The 23,288-nt window shown below is 48.1% G+C and overlaps 1 protein-coding gene and 1 long non-coding RNA gene across 2 annotated transcripts in view; both read left to right on the forward strand.

Moving 5' to 3' along the window:
- Window positions 1-6,233, forward strand: part of LOC143175304 (uncharacterized) — a 70,478-nt gene extending 64,245 nt beyond the window's left edge. Inside the window, exon 4 of the long non-coding RNA XR_013000097.1 lies at window positions 6,107-6,233. This is a non-coding gene — a long non-coding RNA (uncharacterized LOC143175304). The remainder of the gene's footprint in view (window positions 1-6,106) is intronic.
- Window positions 6,234-6,327: 94 nt separating this feature from the next.
- Window positions 6,328-23,288, forward strand: part of LOC116427000 (uncharacterized) — a 56,663-nt gene continuing 39,702 nt past the window's right edge. Inside the window, exon 1 of the mRNA XM_076373956.1 lies at window positions 6,328-6,384. The gene's annotated coding sequence lies outside the window, so the exon portion shown is untranslated. The remainder of the gene's footprint in view (window positions 6,385-23,288) is intronic.

Here is a 23,288-nt window from a genome sequence, read left to right on the forward strand (position 1 = left end):
AGTCGGACATTCCAATCGATTTTCCATTCAAAGAAAGCTCATTAACTCCCTTCGGACAAGCCTCACCGCGCAATAAAAATACCTTAATCACCGACGCACAATGTCCGAATAAAACATTTTAAAGCCTGTGTCTCATGGATCGAAAAGAAAAAAGTGTATTCGACGTTCGAAGCAAGTTTCACGTGGTCGGGTCTGTTTGCGTTAACGGTCACCGTAGTTTATTAAGGTATGAGGATCGACGACCGGCCCCGGGCCCAATATTTGGACAGAAATTTGTGCGGCAGCTCTGGGGGGTCCGTTGAATCGGGGAAATGTTGGGGTCGCTGCGAGAGGGGGGAGGGACAGGAGATTTATTGGGGTGTGTCCGAGGTTCATTTCACCGATTTTCACGCAAAAGAGGCACGGCGATCTAGCCCTTTTGGCGGAAACTCGAAAGGACAGGTCGTAAAGGTCCGCGTTGGCCGTGCACGAAATTCGAATCGATCTTGACGGAATCCAAACCCTTTGACTTTCTGGGTCAGCGTGTCGTTCACGGGGCTTTCCTGCGAGATTTACAACGAAATTGCACTCGCACACTTTGCCACCCACCTTTCACCCCGGCACGCTGCAAAAGAGAAAGGGTTTAACGAGGCCAGATTAAATTTCCGGATCACGCGATTTCTCCGCCCGTGCACCGCTTTTTTTTTATTTTCATTTTGCTGCCGCTGGAGCCGGAGCTCTGCCGCTCCTGGCTTCTAGCGCCACGGCATTTAGCAACCGTTGGATTTTTCTTTTTCCTTTGATCGTTTGATCGACGGTCTTGAAGGAGTCGATTGGTTCGATCGAAAAGCTGGTTGGAACAATCATCCCTTAAGTTTGTTCTTATGGAGTTTCGATTAATTTTATGTGTTCTTATGGAAATTCTTCAAAGAACTGTCTTTACTGTGTCAGCAGAAATGTTACACTTTCGATTTTATATTTTCTCTTAGAGTTAGTTCTGCCGTAGACGTCGAGCTACTTAGAAACATTGTGCTCGAAGAATGAACTTCTTAGCTTCGAAGCTTCTCCAGAGGAAACATGATACATATAGGTTTTGAAATTTCTTCTATGGTTGTCCTACGAAGGGCACTTTCTCATTTTTTTATTGAAACGTGAAAATGGGTAACTGGGACGAGGGTGTAAGCTTTCTCGCCTCGGAATCGTCGCAGATGCTCCGACGAAGAATGAGGAAAAAAATTCACGCTACGAGTAGGGGGTGAAGTGAAAAAAATAGGGTTAATCCGGTGCTAATATACCGATGGACGCGTCGGAAATAATCCTCCGAGGGAAACGTGACCTAGGGACGCTCGGGTACGCGTGAAAGAGCGAAATTTTGGGTCAGCCTATCCGTGTACTTTTATTTAGAAATTAGCCTGTGTAGTTTTACCTCGAAACTAGCCTGCGTACCTTTGAGCACGAGTATACTAGCCACGATCGGCAATAAAGGTTCCGAAACTGGACCTTTATGGATGGTGGTCCCTATTGAAGGGATACTGACAGAGGCGCAGTTTTACCATAGGAAGTCACCCCTGAAATCAATTTAAAAGTATAAATTGCTGTTAATATAATAACGGCAAAAATACTGTTGGCTTTCTGCAAACGAAAACCCTATTTCGAGCGTAATTCGATTTGACTTGCCCCTCGCTTTGTTCCGAAGGGTAATTTCTCTGTCTAAAAATAGCGCATTAAAGTACCATCGAAATATATTCTCGATTATATCATTTAGAAATATTTCATTATTGCCAATAAACTGCTGCATTTCGTCGAGTAGTAATAACTCCAATATCCCACGCTGCGCGACGTAAAATCGGTGATAATAAATGGCAAAAAGCGCAAGAACAATGTAGCCCGATCACGCGTTCTCTGCGTTATTGCAGAAACTCAGCCGATCTTGCCAGAATTTTTTAAACGCGTTGTTAATTCCTGCAAAGCGTGCTCCTCCTTGAAGTAGACGGAGCAAACGCGTGACGATCGGCTGCGAAACAGGAAGCGCAATTAATTAGTACTACCCCGTAGGGAGCCGAAGACAACGGAGTGAGGGCATTTCGCGTAACGAGCCCGGGCGTAGGACTAATTTCTTAAAACGTCCCGGCACGTCGGGCTTCCGTTTCCTCGCCAGTGCCCAGCAAAAGGCGGCTGCCTTCTTTTGTCCCCTGATAAAGCCTAGCGCCGTGCCTCGGACAAAGACAATGGCACTCGTATGCACGAGCGACGATGCAACTCGGAGAAAAAACGAACAATGTCGGGAAGAAAGAAAGGAAAATGATGAAACGCGGACAGGAAGGTGACGCTCGGGCCAATGTCGTCGTTTGATCCTTGGCCGAAAGTCGCTTTCAATTCACCCGGGTCCCGATAGTTTTCCCGGGCAAAGTGTTTGGCCACTCGTTAGACGGGAAACGCGGAAGTTGGATTAACTTTGCGTTGCGTAAAATTACACAAAGGGTCGGCGGTAGGGCCAGCTTGCAGTAAAAGGCTGGATTACGACTGTCGCCGGCGAAGTTTAGTATAAATGGCACTTTGAGCGCGGCCTCGTGCACCGGTTACTTTTTTCCGGCGCGTCTGAAAGCCCGGACGCGCGCCGTTCCGCGTTTCCATTCCGCGTCCGTTCTTCGGCGAGCCCGCCGCGGTTTTTTCGAGTTATTAGCTTCCTTTTGAGAACCCCGACCCTCCGCGTTTCTGGATACTTGCGCGGTGTGCTTCATAACTTATACACGCGCGTACGGGAGTAATGGAAAAAGCTTGCAGCGCGTAAAAAGTTATTTTTCGATGCACCGCTGCCTTGGGATTTTCGAGCTTCGCGAATCGAGAGTCTCCCGTATATTCATCTAATACGACAATCGACATACATCATTTCAATAATCCCTAATTCTACAAAATACCTAAACTTTCCCTAATTCGAAGACTGAAGCTTTCGATCGCACATTCAATCCATTCAACCGATTCCTTCGTGACAACCAATGAACAGAATAATTCACACGATCCCCGGTAAATCCAACAAGAAATCCCAGAAATTTGAGAACCGCTGCTCGAAGTGCTCGCCAGAAGCCCTCTGTCAAAAAAGAGCATCGAAAATATTCACCGGCAACATTTTTCCAAACGTGACTCGGACAGTCTCGCGGCGGACGGTGGAGCCAGAAGTCTGACCAAGCCCCGAAAACTTGTTGCTCGTCGCGGAGCCGAGAGGGGGTGCAATTAAAGGTATCGTCGGCTCCGGTATTTTCAGGCTGGCTCAAGTAACTGCGAAGTGCGAGGCGCACTTTTCGGATACTGGGATGGTGGAACGAGAGGGAACGAGAGGAACGCTCTCGTCTCGCGTGTTCCCGACGTCGGTGGGTGGGGAACGATGCACGGGAAGCGGCGGGACGGGGGGTGGCGACGGAGGGGCGAGAGGTGGAAGAGCAAGCACGGGGCACAGAAGTTAACACGGGAGCGTGCATTGTGTGCGGTGAGCGAGCCGGAAGCGTCGCCATACTGCGTATCGCCCCGCGTCGCTTTTGTTTCCGTTCTCGTTGCCCCGATCGTTTTCTGCTCCCACCTGTGCGCACCCCTCGTCACTCCGCCGACTGCCTACGCCCCCTTTTGTTTCGCCGCCTCGTCTCTTTCGCGGATCCCTCTCGCCGGAGGAACGCGCTTCCACCGGCGAGTTTGTCGGCCGATAAAGGGAACCGGTGTGTACCCTTGCTCTCTCGCCCTTTCAACACACCCCCTCCCGAGACTCTCTTCTTTTCTCCGCGGCTCTTGATTATTTGCTTGTAACGTGGACTCCGTGAGAGTTCCAGTTATTTCTGTGTTTCGGCGAGTTTTAGGGGTTGAGGTGAGAAGTTTGTGAAGATACCTTCCTCTTGATTCTTCGTTGCTTCGAGAGGGTTTATAAAGGTTTGACGGTGATTGTTTCTAATTTCGATGGAAACGATTCATGTGAGATAGCTTGAGCCACAAGATACTCGCGAGATAAAGATTCTCGAGGATTAATTACGAGGAGAAATTAACGTCTGTTTTCCCCACATGCGATTCCTAACGCAAACAACAAATCACTGTAAACGATCTTCCAACGCCATTCCCAGGCACCGGTACCAATCAAATGACTCGAAAGTCCGCCGGCAAAGTCCCAAGAGAAATATTATGCACTCGACGGCGAGCCTCCAAAAACAAGGGTCCGTCATCACGCGGAGCTGTCATATCAACGCCCCAACTGCTGAAAAAGATAGCGGAAGGGTGGCCCGAAGGAGCACGGCCGGATGGACCTGGAAGTCTGGATCGAAGCGGGTACATATGGGTGTGAAACGGGGTAGTAGGTACACAGTGTCCCCCACCCAGCTTTTGTTCGTGTACACTGGCGGGTTTAGATTTAGTGTAGGTGTACGCGCGTTGCGCTCACCCCCTTCCCTTCTCTCACTCACTCACTCTCCCTCTCTCCCTCTCTCTCTCTCTCTCTCTCTCTCTCTCTCTCTCTCTCTCTCACTCTCTCACTCTCTCATTCTCTCTCTAGGTTGCGTTGGGTTGCGCGGGGGGTGCGAAGCTAGGCGCTCTCGCCTCGCTCGCGTTCGAGAGGGGTGCGTCCCGAACACGTGACGCCTGATTCATACACAGACTGCTACGGAATCAATTTGTAATCTTGACTCGAATTAAGGACGACAGAGGGGTGATCGGTGAGGGGCGGCGCGGGTTGCTGTGTCCCCGAGGAGAAGGGCGGGAGGGTGGCGGCGGAGGGTGGTCGGATACGTTTATTGGGAAGCGAGCCTGGCATTTGGTCCGAGAATGTGGCACGGCTACACTGGAATCTGAACCGCCTCGCGCGCTGAGAGCATTATAGTCTGGTTGTAGGTTATTAGGTGCGTTGGCTAATAGGCATCGATATCGGGTATTAATGACAGGTAACCAGACGGTGATAATGGGTATCAAAGGGCGGTGTTTCAGCGCGACGCGGGGAATAGTAATAGCGGCTTTTACCTTGTTATTTAATCAATTGCCGTCGTACCTCCGCCTACTGCCGCGCTTTTTCAGCCGTCGTAATGGCCGGCCCGGCGGAATAGAGGCATCAGCCAGGCCCTCGCCCAGTTTCGGCTGATTTTTAGCTAATAGAGACCCCGGTTTGTAATTAGCCGACCCGGGGGTCTTTGTGGCGCGATGATGAAGCTCTAGCTGGGTCCCCGTGTCGCAAAAATAGCCGCGCGATGGTACGTTCCGGCCGCTACGGGAGATATGCTGGTTTTATTCTGATGCCGCAGATTTCGCGCGGAGCTTGATGGAGGTTTTAATCGGTTTCAAGATTAATTCAATTGTTTGGGAATATTTTTATTTGGGATACTACTGAATTGGATCATTAAGATTTCATTATGATCGTGAGAAGATTAAATCGGTGGTTGGTGTGTTTTTTCTTTTTAATAGGTATTGTTTCGTATTTTACGACGAGAACACGCAAGTTCTGTAGATGAAATAAAAATTTTGTTGATATTGGAACGTCTAAAATATTAGAGTACGTTGAACTTTTAGGGTTCGATGTGTTCGTGATATTTCATTCCCGATCGGGGTGTGAATGAATCCAGACGGAAATCTCTGCCGGTCAATTCGCAGGAAGCCGTGTGTTTTTGAGATCTCTTGTAGCACCGCGTTCGTCGCATGATCGATGCCCTGGGGCCATTATTACTTGCAGCCCCTTACGTAGTATTGTTACGGACCCCATACGGCGCGGCCGCGTGGGGTGGGACGCAACAGAAGAACGATGCGTGTGGAAAATCGACGCTACGTGACAAATCGTAATTGAACAATTTCAGTTTGACGCGCCCCGCGATTGGACAGCGTCGGATCTTGGATCTGGTTGATCAACGCTTCCCAAGACTCATTGTCGTCATCCCTTAAAAATACCCCTTACGAACTATTACCGACTCCGCGGGCGCGTTCGTTTAGGGGTTGTTAATCTCCGTGAAATGACCCATAGAATTTAATTAATCCAAATGAAACTGCGGCACCCTCTTCCTCGATAGAAACAATCTTTTAATTAATTGACTGTAATTTATGACAATAAACATGTTCCACAAATAATACAGGTTTCTCCTCGCAACTAATATTTTACTGTCAAACATTGCAGGTTAACGTCAGCGACGAACGATTCGCGTTCAATTCCGTTCATCCACCCCCAACGGTCCACCCCCTCGTTTCGAGAAGTCTCGAATCGCCCTGGGGTGCGATCATGTGCTACGAATTCGACCGACGCGTTTACGTCGGCCAGGTCTCCATCGGCCAAGATGGCTACCGGAAATTGCTCGGTGACCTTACTTAGGACTTAGCAGTAGGACTTAAGGGGACCGTCGAGATGGGCGAAGGGTTGCCATATCGCAGGAGGCCATGGAAGGCGCCATTAATGAGGTAATAGTACAGGGGAATCCGAGTCTGTTTCATCCGAGCTTGATGAGGCGTCCCGAATTACATTGTCTTCGACGGTCATTTCGTTATGGGGTGGCTTCTAATGTTCGCCGGAAGCGTGAACAGCGGTCGTACGAGCGGTTTGCGTCGTTGCTTCGTGATTTAGCACCTTTAGGGTGGATTTTAAACTTTTCACAGCCACGAACAGTCGAGTAAGCACCAAAATAAATATTCCGTTAACTTCTCTTCACCCTTTCTTTGTCAAATAGAATAGAACTTCATAGATTTCCTATGAAACAGATTTATCTTCTACAAATTAGTTGATCAATTCCCTCGAAGAAGAAAGCTATTCAGTTTCTGATTTAAAACACTACTTTGTTAGAAGAAATAGTCGGGCAAAAGTGAAAAACGAAACACGAGGGATAAAATTAATCGAACACCGTGGGAAATATTAATTAATTAATTCATCTGGTGAAACGAGCCCCGTCGAGGCAATCACTGCGCGAAAGACACCGAAAAAGGGATGAAATCGTGATCGAAGGGGACGGCGCGGTCGGCGGGCGGAGTGGAGGGATAAAAATTCGCGATCGAACGGTGCGCGGCAGAGCTGCTTTTCGCAAAAAGTAATGACGGCAGCGACGATAATAATCCGTTTAATTGGCGCACCGACCAAATCCAGGCACAATGGGATTAATTTGAACCAACAGCACTGTTCGCAGCGGCGGCCGGTGCCTCTCCACCACGCATGATTTATTTTATTAGAGTAGCTGCGCTTCAATCAAACAAGCTGGCCATCATTAGAATCGTAAAATGCATCCCGGAACGATGCACCGACGCGAGACACTAATGAGACATGGATTAGCGGTTATGGGTCTCGTTCGAATGAATAAAAAAAAAGAGAGACGGAGAGAGAGAGAGAGCAGGAGGAGAGAAGAAAAAAAAACAGGATGGGAAAAATCGAGGGGAACAATACGCGCGAAAGAATCCTCACTTCATTCGCGGCGCTGAAATTGCGTACGATATCCCTCCAGATAAATCAGACCTTTATTGTTCAAATAAAGAATTCGATTTCGCGTCAGTTTAATGCGAAATGAGCGAATATTAACGACGAGTGGTGGACATTTTTATTTTTCTCCACTCGACATCGTGTAGAACATGTTTTCTACAACATAGAACAGAGGATTCACTTCGAAATGTACTCGTTTCAGCTTTTTTAAGATTTATTTATAATTTTCTATTGCTTTAGATTCAGAAAGGAAAGCGTCTCGAAACATTTTTGATAGGAAGAAAGGAAATTTCCATGTTTATTCAAAATTCCACGACGATAAGGGGCGATCGTCGCGAATATTTCCCAGCCGAAGACTCTCGCACGAGTGTTAATTCCATTTTAACACGTCATTTTAACTACCCCCTAAGACCGTTGCCTTATTTCATGCGCGTTTCGCAGTCTCTACGTACAGGCTTCAAATCTCTAAACTTGCCCCATTTATAATGAACTGCGAGTCGATTAACATCGATTGGCCGCTGCAGCTTCGACAAGCATCCCCCACGATCTACCAAAAATCATCCCCCTTCCGTCACTCCCGAAACACGCTAAAGAAATGATCCTCGGGAAAACATTTCTTTTTCAATGCCTCGATCATCTACTTCATCATCCCCTCGATAAATACCGTTCCAATCGTCCACCCTTAACCCAACCCCTAATTCCTTAAGCATCAACTTTCACCATGAGAAGACCAGGCGCAAACATCGATGCTCCACGGATTATTCCTGCCTCCGCACAAATTCGTAATCTCTCTGCAAACCATGCACAATACTCCTCAATGAGATCGGAGGTAGGAAAAAAAAGGGAGGAACTTGATCGCGGAGGAAGGATGACACGAAATAGTCGAAAGGATTACCAGAAGTGGATTCTGGCAGCGATCACAAGCAGAAAAGAGGACGGACCGCCGCGACGTTGAAGAGGAGTGGCAAACATTTACCGAGTCTCTATCTTGCGGCGCGGAGAACCTTGTACGTTTCTCTATGAGAGGCACGGGGTGCTTCATGGTGCCCCGCAGATAAACGTTTGTGTGTGCAAACATAACCAGAGGGGTCGTCTTCGGCCCCCCGAACAATGGGAGCGACGGAGACAGTGTCTATGGGAGGGAGATAGCAGAAAAAAAATACATATTATTCCCATGACATACCCAGACGCGGTCTTTGTGCTTTTTGACGTGTTAATCGTATAGGTCGTGCAGCCAGGGATGAATTATCCGGGGTGGAAGGTGGAAAAAAGGAGAGGAGCAGATGCGCGCGTCGACTACGCGCTCGTGGGCATTCGTTCGAAAATTTCCCGGCCTCCTCTCGAAACTGTTTCCCTCCAACGGTCCAGAGTTCGTTGAAAATGCTCTGTTGAGTCCGGAATCGGGCCTCGGAACGAATCCGCGGTCGGGATGAATGAACCCCTGCGTGTTCGGACCGCGAGGATGCGAATAATTGTGTGCTTCGGAGAACTTAATTTTTTTGACAAGCTTCTTTGATTATATAATAGAGAATTATACTTTGAATCGATTCTAAGTATAGATTGTAAACAGGGATGAGTAAGTGAAAGAAGAGCGAATAGAATCTATAATATAACGAAGGCAGTAATAAGATAAATTATTATGGTTAATAATCATTTTGATACATCAAAACATCTTTGTTCTTTAACCCTTTGCACTCGAGAGATGACTCTCCACTTGATTTCATACAGTGAAACTCTAACATTTGATATTTAATATTATACTTCGTATAATGCATCAATTTGAGAAATATTGAAATAAAATAGCCTTGTTCCTCGATGTACACGTGATTTCTCTTCTAGTTGCACAAAATATCGTCTTTATCTCATCAGAGAATGTTCAAGTATCTCTAGTGAAAAACTTTCTGATAGGATACAGGTGATCTTCTTTGAAACTAATTAATGAGAAAACATATATGAATTAAGAAGGAAAGATATTTCAATATTCCACGTATTGATGCATTACAAAGTAACGATGCAGCACAAAGCTTAATATTATATGTAAGACTTTATAATTTTGCTGTATCAAATCAGGTGACTAAGCGTCATCTCTCGAGTGCAAAGGGTTAATTGATATGACTTCCGTTCAGTTAATTTCAAAAAGTAATCTCATCAGAAAGTCGAATGTTTCTATTGAAGCAGTTTCAAAGGGTTGAAGGGTATTCCAGATTGAAGAAGGCGGCAGTGATGGTTTCCATGAAATCGAAAGTCATTCCGACCACCGTCAAACGAATGAAAGCCAAACACGCCTCGTCGTGCTCAAACCTCAGCCACCAGAAGCCAAACACTGTCCCCTCGGCAAACATTTTCGAAACACCGCCCAGTACTAACAATTATTCTCTTAATTACCCGCCCGCCTTCGATTGTCCCAGCGCGCTTCCCATTCATTAGAATCGTCTGAGACGCCAGCCGAGCAATGTCTTCGGAGTTTCCCGCTTCCTCGGGCAACCCTTTCATCGACTCTTTGTTCGAGTGTTCCACCCTTTCCGGGAACGTGAATGCCGATGGGAGTGGCGACAACAAAAACGCGCGACGAAGTGAAACCGATCGCCTCGGCAAACGAACCCTTATCCTCACGAGGATTATTGTTCCGCGAGGAAAATCGGATTCGAGGGAAATTACTGGTAGATCAGGTGCGTGGGACTATACGGCACGATCTGTTTGCTGAAAGGCTCGCCGTGCAACCGTTTAAACACGGCCTGAAGGAATTAATCGTGTCTCTTTGGGGCTTTAGGAAATTGTTCGGTGAAAGCTGCCGGTGACCCGAGGCTAGGTAACAGGCTTCCGTGGCGGAACCCTACGAAGTTTGACCAACCCGAGCCATCTGTCGTTACGAGAGTGAACCAGGCTCACGTGTATGTGTGAGGGCGGAGGGGTAGCTTTTGAAGATGCACGAGGGTTGGAAGCTGGAGAGACTTTCTCGATGAAACTCACGTCTTCTGTTGCATGATTCATGTCTCAGTGTTTTTATTATTTATCTAGATCCTTAGAGATACCAGCTGATTAATCCCTTGACGTACTATTTACTTTCACTACTAAGCTGATCTAATATTTTACCATCGACAATTTGCAAGAAATACAAGAAAACTGTCCATTCTACTTCAAGTAGAAATGTCATTTCAAAATAATACATTGATAATAGCAAAATAGTTGTTTATTTTGATCCGTGGGTAACGGACAGCATTGACTGTTCTTAAATTAGTCTAGAAATGTTTATCTAACTTGCTTTGCATACAGAACATCTCTTAGATATGTGTAAAATCTGCAGCGATAGGTAACATACTTTCATTAACACATTGCGTACTGGCTAATTTTCAGAAAACTGAATTGATGGCAATTTTCATTGAGGTCAACTTATATCACTATACATAGAAAAACTCAGATATATTGTTATGTAACATATATTAAATACATAATCAATTCGAATGAAATTTTATATTTTCTTCAATGCTGTGGTAATTAGCGAAGTTGCATACCTAAGTGTGTTAACCCCTTGGCCTATGGTATATTTCTCAACTCTGGTCGATACAGCTGCTTCGTCATTAATAATTTATTGGAAAAAGAGAAAAATTCTAAGCATACATTATGCCTATATTTCCTTTTAAGCATAATAGTTGATTACAGAGGAATAATATTCACTTTGATTTCGAATTAACTGAGTAATACATATATTTGTTGAATCATGTTGAAAATCTTCACCACGAGTCTAACTCGTTGTAGGTCATGGTGTTAACTCCGGTATTATCGAAGTTATCAAAGCAACAATGGCAATCTTCCTATATAAATACTTCAACGTTATTGCAAAATAACGAACTCAACTTGAAAATACTATTTCCATATTTTCATCATTCACACACTGCAAATCTGTCGAAAATGTCGAGATACTGCAGCAAAAGCCAGGGAAACTCACGTAGGCATCAAGATCAGTGCTCTGAAGATCCGTCTCCCTTGAATAATGGAATCCACGGGTGCCCCCACGGGAAAACAATTTTTTCTCCGCGCAAACGAACCAGATAGGAGCGACACACGCCGTCGGAGGGGCGGAAGAGAAGAAAGCAGAAGACTTCCGCGATCCTGCACTCGGACAGCGTCCTGGAGTGGTGGGCCCGACTCCATTGTTGCGAATCGTTCACCTGATTTAACGCGGACACTGCCGCCCCGGGGGGAGTGATACCTGACAGATGTTTGGGGATTCCGAGTGCACTCGGTTCCGCAACAGCGACCCGCGACTTTGAAGTAGCCGTCTACTCCCGATCTTCGTGGCGGCTGTCGGATCTTCGATCCTAGACCTCGGACCCCTGTGAATTCCTCGCTCCAGCCGATCGAACCTACTAAGACACGTCTTTTCACACTCAAATCTTCACGTTTTTTTTGTCTTCCAGAATGCTGGACTCTGGCACAGCTGTTCAGGCGATCGCGCTAGGTTAGCGTGTTACGTGACTCTCTGGCTTCGTTCTTGATGTCCTCGCCGCGGTTTCGCAGTCAGCTGTCTACGGTTTCGCACACTATGCGGTTCCGGTGTCTCTTATCCCACTTTCGGTTTCGTTACGGTGAAAGTTGGTAGTTAGTTGGAAAAGGTCGGAATCTCTGTTCAGCGGTGGTTCGTGTTGTTAGATTGCGAATGTTGAGATTTAGAGGATAGATAGATTTCTAAGTATCTTCTCATTCCACGTTCCTTATAAAAATATATTCCTTTTTTCCCGTACGTTAAGACACTTTATCAATGCTCTATCCCCTATGCAATCCACTAATATCCCATACGATCATGAATATTCATAAATATCTTTACAACATCCATCATGATTCGCTGTTACAATTCCCCCGGCCATCTTCCAGTACGGGACAACTTCGTTTGCACATAATATCTATAACCTCTAGCCGGGCCTTTGTCCCTGAAAAACCAGTTTATCGGGCGAACAAAAAGCGGGACCGTCCAGCGTTGGAGACATCGATCGGATCGGGAAATTTCATTTGCAAGGATCCATTGATATCGACGAAAGGATATCAGGATCGGCTCGGTGGGAAGGTCCTAATTGGTAGTCACGGGCCGTAGCTAGCTATCGGCATTCACAGTAGAACGGGAACGGCCGCGTAAACCGGTAATTCCATTGCGTATGAATCGCGAAACGCCTGGCCCGGATGCACCGCCGTTGCAACTGCATCCGCGTCTCTTCCCCCGCCCCCACCCTCGCCCCCTGCCCGCCGTCTCTCGCCGCGATCCTGGAAAGTTATATCGAGTAATCAGCGGGGCATTGTTTTACGAGCCGGTGAATCGGAACGACGATTGAAACGGCGATCTCGATGATGGCCGGCCGGACTAATCTGCCGGGAAGAGGCGAATCGGTAGCGAGAGCATTTTTCGCGGCGGCCGCCGCCACCACCACCGTTCCAGAAGTGGCTGGCCACCGGCCAAATCGTCGGAACTTTCGCTCGGAAATTCTGCCCGGGACCTTGTTTGAAAAATATTTCATCGCGTAGGGGCCGCGCGCCCTGCGACCGGCGCGTAGCGGCGCGGCGCGGCGCCCGTTAGGTTGACTTTTTCGGCAGCCGCCGCGACCGGGCGACTGAAACACCTTCAACAGGTGGTGTTTAAGTTTCTGGAATTTAATAAGCCCCGGCTGAATGGAACGCGAACCACGCCGGCGGACCTCTTGTCTCCCCTCGCGCTATTTCTTTTTTCTCTGTCCGGCGCCGCATAGTTGCAGGATTTGTTCGCTCGCAGCGGGCAGTGGGGGCACCATTGTCCTTCCGCGTTTAATCAGAGATTTTTCCAGCGTTTACAGTCTTTGTCGTTTGAATCTCCTTCGGGGAATTGGGAATTGTGTCCCGTTTCTGCTTGATTTTCTTTTAATCTCTGTTATTTAATCTTCTATTGTACTGGTGTTTCAAACTGAAATTCTGGCTGTCTCGTTTTATTTAAGCCGTGGATTAATTATACGCGACACGTGTTGTCTTGCGTTATTATCGTTTATTAGGAAATTATCTTCTTCCTGGCAGTATAGGGAATCAAACGTCACTTTGACTCATTTCTTCCCGCGATCCTCCGCGGAGACAATATTTCCCGCTTCAACCGCCCCCGAAGAAATAATAAAACGCGGTCGAGCCGGGAAACAGCGGCGGTTTCGTGCGTGACGCAACGGTCAACCGGCGTGGAATTATTTTGTTTCATTTTACTTTACGGCTCCATTTGTTTATTGGCCTAGCCGAGCGCGTCGATATTTACGCGCGCGCGGTGACGGCGAAGTGTGCGCGCGGGGGTTAGGACGGTCGTGTGTCGTCGGATCACTTTGAGGATATTTGTCGGATCGTTGGCCAGACGGCGGGGGCCGTCGTGCCGTTGATTAGCGGTCGAATCAGTCGTAATTGTCTGTAACCGAAACAGAATTATCGATCGATCCCCTTTAGCGGCGAACGCGTTCCCCCGCTTGGCTCCTGCAAGTCGCGCGCGCGAGCCTGCGGTGCGAATTGATAAAAAAGTCATCGCGCTAACCCGCAATCGTAACACCAACGCGTCCTGTAATTACGTTTTTTTTCGCCTCCGCATGCCCCAGCCCCACCGCACCCCCTTCGGGCCGGCGAAACAAGCGGCGCGGCTCGGTTTGTGACTCTGTCCGATCGACCGGGTGTCTTTCGGGCGGTTTTCGCACCGCAATTTCGATGCCCCGCAACGCGGAGCTTTTTTGGGGGATCGTTTGGTCACTGGATCCAGCCGCGAGCAAGTCGCGCTTGTGTTCTATGAACTCGGCTTTTCGATTCTACCCTTCGTTGTTCGTGTATTATGGATAATTAGAATTTCCTCTACTTCTTAAAATTTGTATATTATAATCACGTCTTGATTTCTTGTATCTATTATTAACCTATCTATTTGCACTCGACAGTTTTTCGCTAGAAATATACAATATTCTCCGATGAGATACAGAGGATGTTTGAAACTAATTAACGAGGAAACATATACGAATTAAGAAGGAAAGTTATTTTACTTCAATATTTCACATATTGATGCATGCAAAGCTTAATATTACATATAAGACTTTATAATTTTGCAAATCAAATCAAGTGGAGACTGACAGTCACCTCTCTAGAGCAAAGGGTTAGTATCGAGTGAATTTATATATTGGTTTCTAAACCATCGAAGCTATTTCGCAAAGAAACATATTCTACAATACTCCAACCCGTTTGAAATACTGTATTAATCAAAACCTAAAAGAGGTGGTTGACAGAGTTCAAATTACCAGATACAAAAACACACGCATCCCAGGTTGCCCCAAACTTTTAACCAGTATATCGCGTCCACCGTTTCATCGCGCGCAATTGTTATAAGCAAAGTTACCTGAAGGGGCGGCTGCCTCGCGCCCCTCGCAAGCGAGTGCAGATTCGCAAATTCCGGGCGTTCAATTAAAAACTAAAGTCACCGTGAAAAAGCGCGGCTCGGTCGGAGGGTGGGGGGTGTCATCCGGCCGGTGAAAACCGCAAACGCCACCTCGAAACTTCTCGACGAGGGTGGCTGCACGATAAATCCCGTCTGGCCGCGAGGGGTCGAGCGACAAAACTGCGGAATTAACTCTCGCCCGCCGCTTCCTTCATCCTTGAGACGCTTAATCGCGGTGCCCGCAGCCACCGTACACTCCGCGGAGCCGCTTGGCCATGGAAGAAACCGACCGCCACCCCCACCCCCCGTTTCCCGCGCAAAACACGCGTAGCCGGCCGACAATTCATTTAGCATCGGTCCGCGGAAACTTTATAATCACCCTGTACAGAGTCGCGGGGAGGCATCACGAGGGGTAGTTGGTGAGCCCGGAGGGTCGGTCGAGGGTTCGGCGGGCGAGGAAGGCGCGGGGGGTGGCGGACCGGTCTGACCAGGGGCGGTGGGGACGGACACATATACCTACCCGTGTTAGCAACCCCATTGATCTGGCGGTGGACGCGGCAAAAACGAGCTCGAATAGAGGAAGGGTTGGGGGTTGGCGAACCGTGGCTGATGGTGGTGGGGGAGGCTGGTTAGGGGGATGGGTGGTCGAGTGGGTGGCGGTTGAAAATTTGCGGAGTGCCGAGCTGCACTGGCAGTAACCTCTTCCGTCTCCGTCCCTCTCTCTCTGTTTCTCCCTCTCTCTTTCTCTCTCTCCCTCGTTGCTTCAGCTTTGGTCCTCTTCATCCCCTAATACCTCTCTCTCTCTCGGTGAACGTGTTCCCTCTCTGTTTCTCGAATGGTTCCTCCTCCCTCGTTCCTCTTTATCTCTTTATATCTGGCCGCGTCACCCTGTCTCGCTCTTTCTCCCTGGACGATGCTTTCGTTAGTGGTAGCCGGTGCGGCGGATCGGTGTGCCGCGTTACGGGTAACTATACCCGTCCGCACACACTCGACTGCCCACCCACGCGCACGCACAGGGACACGCACACGCGTGCACACACGGCGAGGGACGGGCCGTGGCTCGCCGGTAACGGTGCGAAGTGGCAACGGTGAAAACGCGGCCTACCCATTCGTCCTGTCGAGATTCGGTCGGTTTGTTGGCCCCGCGATATATGGATGGATTCTGCCAGCCTGTGCTCTCCTCTCTGTCCCTCCGCGCCGCCGTCCTCTTCGCTCCTCGCCCGCACACGCACGTGCATCCAGCCGTACACCCGCGCGGCGAGCCAGCGCCAGCGAGCTGGTCGACTCTGTCTCTTCTCTTCGCGTCCGCCGCGATATCAGCCTGGAGAGACTATCTATTTCACTGGGTTATCGTTACGCTCTACGGGGGTGTGCGCCGCCTCGGCCATCTCCGAGGGGACGACGGGACCGCTCCGTACGCGCTCGTTCTCCGTTGTTTCACCTGCTAAATGAAGGCGAGTGCGAACCCGCCCGGCGATCCGGCGTCAAGTTAAATGGATCCGGAATGGAGGGTTTGGATCAGCGTTGCAGCTGGCTCCGGGATCCTCTTGCTGGATCCTTGCCAGGCTTCGATATACCGATTTTCGTCGATGTGCCTTCACACTGCGAGCGGATTTTTTGGTTGCTTTGCTGACCCTTTGAATGGGTTTCCGGCACACTCATCATTATACTGGTTGTTGTCGATAGTTTGTTTGGCTTCTGAATGGCGTTGGTGAATATTGCTTCCTCGATGCATATCGAATTGGATCCGTAAACATGGATAACAAAACACTTGATACGGTACTGGGGAAATGTAATCTGACCGGTGGGCGGAGAAGGCGTTTAATATATTTTTTATCGTATTCAAGTGATACCGGTACTGTGCATTTCGAACTTTTTGCGTTGGGAATGATTCTCACGTTGAATAGATGTTTGAAGAATTGTTTTACTGATTACGGATTCATTAACATCGTTCGAATGGAATTGTTTGAATGCAGTTGCTTTCGTGACCGTTAATTATTTTGTAGGTTTGTGAACGAAGCAATTGAAGTTTCAGTTGATAATTATAGTAGGTAACTTGTAATTTACAGGAGTCGAATAATGTTACTGTTTACCGAAGCTTTCTTGTTTGACGAATAAAGAAGTCTATCAGTGATTAATGACGTTCGAGCGAGCTCTGTATTCGCCCCGGCAGGTTCATCAATTTTTCAAGTGAAGTTTCTCTTTATTCGCGGAGGGATGAAGTATTAGACACTTGTTGCTAAGGAAGCGATGACAATCCCGAGGAACAAGAATGCCGCACCACGGTCGGCGCCAAAGTTTCCGCGAGTGGAACGCGTCATTTCCTTTCGCCCGGAACGTTTCGCCACTTGTAAAGAGCGACGAGCCCCGGCGTCACAGAGGGAATTCTTAAAAAAAGACGAAAAAAGGCACGGGAAAAACCGTCTCGAATTTTAGCCTGCCATTTCTGAATCGCAGCCGGGGGTTGTCAACTCCCCTTCGATTAAATCCGCCGACGGCCATTCTTTGTGTGACAATTAAACGACAACGAACTTCTATGGAGGCGTGTATTTTAAACAGGAAAATGTTAATTTCCCCTCGTTACGCGTATATTTTCGTCTAACGAGCAGTCGTCACGGCCGAAAAGGAACACGCGTAAATTTTTAATCATTCATCAAAAAATTCCTCGCCCTCGTGCCGTCTGCCTGTCTAATTAAAATTTCCACCGTGTCTTTCACGCAACTCGGAAATAATTTGCAGAATCATTTCGAGCGTTCCTTATCATTAGCGTTTTTGGCACCATACCGGCCGTTCTATAACGATCATTTTTTCTTTTCGCGTGCGTGCTATTAATTACTGACTTTTTCAAATTTACTCTGTCTTAATAGGGCGAGAAACGTCGCGTCCCGTTGTCGCTGAAATTATTTCTGAAGGCTAGTCAGAGGATACGAATTTGATTGTCACACCGGAATAAAAAAGAGTTTCAAATTATCAATTTGTAACGAAACATTCTTCACCATCGAACACGAACAATTATTCCTTAGTACACACAAACGAATCTTCGTACGAAACTACAGAAAACTTAACACCTGCTCACCTACGGAACATTTCGACTCGAAAACCCTTCTGCCATCGACTACAATGAAAACATACCTTCCAATCCGCGTTCTCGGCCAGAGGGTAGACAGTCAACACCGGACATCCACCGTTAAAGCGTGTTCAGCATCAGACGCGCGTAGGCTTGCAAGGAAAATCGAATCGTCCCTTCATTATCGCTCAATTTCATCCACGTAAATGCGGCGTAGCACACAGAACCGGCTCGATGGTGGGGAAAGGAGCGAGGGGGGGCGGTGAGCAGCGGCGGTGGACGGTGGTTGTACGCGAAGGAAAATCAGCCGGATTGAAAAACTGATGGAATCGGCTGTGTCCAGCTCTGTGTGTCGGTGGGACAGATAAAAAGAGAGAAAGAGCCGGCGCGCGGAGACAGATAGCGAGAGAACGACCGCGGGACAGAGAGAGGGAGAGAGAGAGAGACGGGAGAGAGGCAGAGACACGAGCTCGGCCCGGTCGTATTATAAAAATCCACAAAATAACCGACGCGGTGGCCATTAGCGATGCTCTTTTAACCCTCGCCATTCAGCCTCGCCCTCGTGATGCGTGTAAATTTTCCAGCGGCGGTCGCTCTCTGGCTACATTTTTCGTCGAGTGCCACTGTGTGTATTGCGGACCCCGTAGCAACCTCCTACCCCTCGGCGAGCCGCGCGCACACCCCTCTCACCCATCCAACGAAACCCCCCTCGAATCACCCTCCCGGTGGTAATCCGACTGGCTAGCCACTCGCGCCAACAAATACCCTCACCTTCGGCCACCCACTGCCACCACTACCGCCTCCCCAACGTCCGGTCACCCCCCGAACCACCGCCAACGCGACTCTCCACGCTGCCGAATAACCGTCTCTCTCTCCTTCTCTCTCGAACCTCTGTTCTGCCTCCTCTCTCATCCCCTTTCTCTCTTTCTCCGTCAAACATCTCTCTCGCCGTATCTCTCTCTGCGAAATCTCTTCCCTCTCGTTCCTACTTTCGAATGACCACCCTGTTCTCTTCCTCTTTCTCCCTCTGGCAAATCTCTCTATTCTCTCTTTTCCTCTATCCCTGTTAAACCTCTCTCTCCTCTCGTCGTGCTTTCTCTGACGAATCCCTGTTCTCTCTTGCTCCGTAGAATCTCTTCGTCCTCCTCCCTCTCGCGTCTCCTGTCTTCATCCCTCGAATCCTTCTCTTCCTCCCTCTGAAATCTCTATCGCCGTCTCGCTCCGGCCTTCTCCCGCTTCAGCCGTCCTCGTCCGGCGCTCCACACTCTCGGCCAGCGCACCGTGGACGCGACTCATCCCACCGTGACCCAACCCGCGGTACACTCTCTGGTGAACCACCCCCGACACCCCGAACACCGCGAAATGCGCGGCGTTGGCCTCGTACACGGGCCACCACACGTCGACGGGAAAATTTTTCACGGCTACTTCCGCCTCTCCAGAGGAGAACCAGCGCCGCTAGATCGACCGGGATCCCGCGATCCGACGATTCACTACCCTCGTTCTCTCTGCTCTCTCTCCAGCTCTCTCCTCCCCCCGCCCCCTCGACGCCACCCACACCCGCTTTCCGCATCTCTCTCGCCCCTGCCAAGCCAGGCCTCCCCTCGCGTCCAGCCCCCGCCGGCCTACCCAACCCCTCGCGACCGGGACACGATTTTCGTCGTAGCCTGTCTGACGTTGTTTGTTCGACGTCGTGTATACTGTTTGATGCTTTTTTTCGTCTCTCTTCCTCTCCCTACCAATGCACTCGCTCGCCTCGTTCGCCGATGTACGGTTCCTTTTTTTTTTTTTGCTTTGTTTTCGCGGAGATTGGTTTTCTCTTTTGTTTGCTTTTTGAGGGGGCGGCGGGGGTGCACGCGAATTGCGCCACGGGGGTCGAAGGAGGAGGTTATTGGTAATGAACGATTCGAGAGACGGTTTTCGGTGCGCGCCTCTTTCGGGGAATGGTTCTTTGGGACGCGTTTCGCGATTGGTGCGAGTTTCTTTGGGGAACGTTGGGAGATTGTCAATTGCTCTGGAGTTAGAGTGGAGTTAATGATTGAAGGCTTCGACGATTGGTATCTCTATTTCGGTTTAACTTACAGTGGATCATTCAAGATTCAGTATTAACCCGTTGCACTCCAGAGGCGCCTCTAAGTCACCAAATGATTTGACACAGCAAAACTGTAAACTTTAATATTTAATTATTTAATTTATTAAACTTCGTATAATGCATCAATGTACGAAATATTGGAAGAAAATAGTTCTCTTCCTCTATGTGAACTTTCTTAATTCAATATAAGAAAATGTCGTCTGTATCTCATTAGAAAATATTGAACATTGCCGGTGAAAAACTTCTGGAGTGCAAAGGGTTAAAGTCTTTCGGTCGAACGCTAAGTACCTTCAACCCTTGTTTCGTCTTTGAGGCTTAAAGCTAATACTAGTGCTTATATCGTAACTACTAATATCCTCAAAGCCTTAAAAACAAGAATATTCCACCCTCAAATGACTCATAAATTTCCAAGCCCGTCATCTATTCCCTCGCCCTTCGAAGTATAGAACAATCGTTCGATTCCCAAAGAAGAGAGGAAAAATTGTGAGAAATAGTTGAACCTTCTAAATGTCAGTCATCCATCACGATCCCTCAAGGAACCACACCCCGGGAACAGGCAAACACCGTGTCTCGCGATACGAGCGCGACCATAATGGGTTAAAGTCCATCGACGTGGTTGGCTACGTGATGGGTGCGAGCATTAACTAAAAACCGAACCGAGTGGTTCGCTCGGCGGCGAGCCCACGATGGAACGGCGGCCGCGGCGGCGGTGGCATGGGGTGGGAAGGGGGTGATGCCAGAGGACCGTGACAGGTACTGCGTTGGACCTCGCTTTAACGTACAAACCGGAGTGTGTACGCGCGTACATGAGACCGAGCGCACGCTGGAAAATGCCAATCCGCGTTCATCATCCCCTCACGGACGTCAATGATAGTCTGCCATAATTCTACGCCACGACGAACCCCTTAATTACATTTATCACTCGACTCCTTGGATGGTTTCAAATGATTGTTCATGTCGGGATCGCGATTTTCCTGTGATCCAACGCGATGATTGGGCGGGGTTGTTCACCCTTTCAGCGGACAAACGCACGGGAAATTTCGATTGTTCGTCGGTTTGTCGTTCCTGTGATTTTTGTATACGCTCGATGGAACGGAAATTTTCCGGGGAAATATCGATGACCAATGCGAAACTATTTATTTTTCGCGTGCGCGCGATCTATTTTCAGGATTAATTGTCGCAGTGTACCGTGGTAATTAAGGTTCGTAAATTTCGGAATGCCTCGGGTAAACAGAATATACTATTTTCTCCATTAACGACGGGACTTGGGGTAATTGTATTCCGTTGAATATCCCCAGTGCCTCGTTCAACGGGATATTTCTGATCGGATAAAAAACACTAGAGGAATTCCGTATGACGGAAATCCGAGCGATACCATGAACCGCGGCGTCTAGTTTAACGCAGCGAGTTAGAAATTTCACGGTGTCGGTCGCGATTGAATTATTTAAACGGCCGGATTCCACCAATTATTTCCGGTGGCGTGTTTTAACGTCGACGTCGGAGGGGTGGCCGGGTAGTTTATATCGAAGCATAAATAAAAATGATGCGGTCTGCCCGATTAATCGGGAACAAGCCCCGACAGGGCCATAAATATAGAAACGCGGCCGGCCGGATCATTCGCTGCCGGATAATTGGTTTTTTGTTTTCGTTCTAGTCCGACCGAAATTAAAGTTTCATCTTGCTAAAGCGCAAAGCCGACGTCGTCGGCGTCGGTGGTGGTGGCGGCGGTGGCGGCGGCGGCTGCACCACTGGCAGCGGCGGCGGCGGGCAGAATTAGAGATGAATAGCGAGTGACAGGGCAACTCGTTTACCAACGATAACACATTGCGGCGACGAGTTGGTTCGTTGGCGCCTGTATCACGGTTTACGTTTTGGTGGTCTTTACGGGCTCCATATCACACGGCTGTTTGTCTTCCCCGTATCTCTGGCTCGCAGCGCGCCGGAAAATTGCCGGCTCGCGAAGGAACAGCTTACACGCGATCGATCTTACCCGGCTCCTCCTTTTCCGCTCCCAATTACCCTCGAAATCGGATGCCCGACGCTTGAACAACGCACCGATCCTCGCTTCATTCTGATTCATCCCCCTGTAAGCGAACGCACGGATCTTTTCACTTTGAAAAAATTTCGCTTGACATTCATTTACAACGTTGGTATTAGCTAGTAACGCGTCTATTAACATTAAAACTACCGGATCGTTCAAAATTACCGATTCCAATTATTAAATAGATAACAGATGTTTCTCTGAGAAATGATTAAAGGAATTTATTTATCGATAGACAAACTGAATGGTAAATCAACTGAAGTCTCGATAGATGAAAATCGAATATTTCATGGTGCTATTTAAGAATCTTCATTTTCAAACATCGATTTACTATAGTATTCTTTCATTGTGTTTAAACTAATTATCCTACAGTTGTTAACGACTAAAATATTCACGAAAAATATTCACGAAAAATATAAAGGTTTTATAACAGTGTTCACAAGGGTTTACAGTGGCGTGTCCCCGATTTATTTAAGAATGTTCATTTTCAAACATCGATTTACCATAGTTTAAACTAATTATCCTACAGTTGTTAATGACTAAAATATTCACGAAAAATATAGAGGTCTTACAGCAGTGTTCATAAGGGTTTACAGTAGCGTGTCCCCGATCGTTTCACGCTAATTTCCACTCCGGGAACCCGGTTTCATTCCCGTGGAAGTCCCGAGTTGGCCCGTGGAACGAAACGAGAGCGTCGTTCAAAGAAAATGAAGGTAATTGATGTCGGTGGGCCTCGGGCACGGTTCTCACGGCGGACGACAGTTGCTATCGGAAGGCAACAAACTGCTCGGACCAGGTATTTCGTATCGCCGCGCTCGGCCAACCGGTTAACCGGCAATTAGCCGATCTCGCTCGTAAATGTAAATTAGCGCCGGCCGGCCGAATCGGTGACCGAAAAAAGAGTAAATTATCGCGGGGCGGAGGCAGGTGAGCCGGATGCCCCTCCGGTGAAACGCGGGGAGCGAGCGCGCGCGTTCCGCTCGTTCCTGCCGCGTGAACCGTCGCCATACTTTTCGTTCGGATTTCGTGGAATGACTTTTCGTTACGCGCTCGCTGACAGCGGTTGAATACTGTATCAACAAAAACATTCGCTTGACATTAGATTCTGTATATTCGTCACTAACAACTCTTCGATATTATTAAAAATTGTAAGTGATTAATCGAGATTGATAAATAATGGTTATGAGAATTTTATTATCGCGGTTAAAATGAAAGCTTTATTACGGTGAGCAAAGTTATTCTAGTATTATTATATCGTAGATACTATTATAATTGATATATTTAAATTTTATACTCAGT

The sequence above is a fragment of the Nomia melanderi genome, chromosome 14 (assembly GCF_051020985.1).
Source record: "Nomia melanderi isolate GNS246 chromosome 14, iyNomMela1, whole genome shotgun sequence".
In the NCBI taxonomy this organism is placed as follows: Eukaryota; Metazoa; Arthropoda; class Insecta; order Hymenoptera; family Halictidae; genus Nomia; species Nomia melanderi.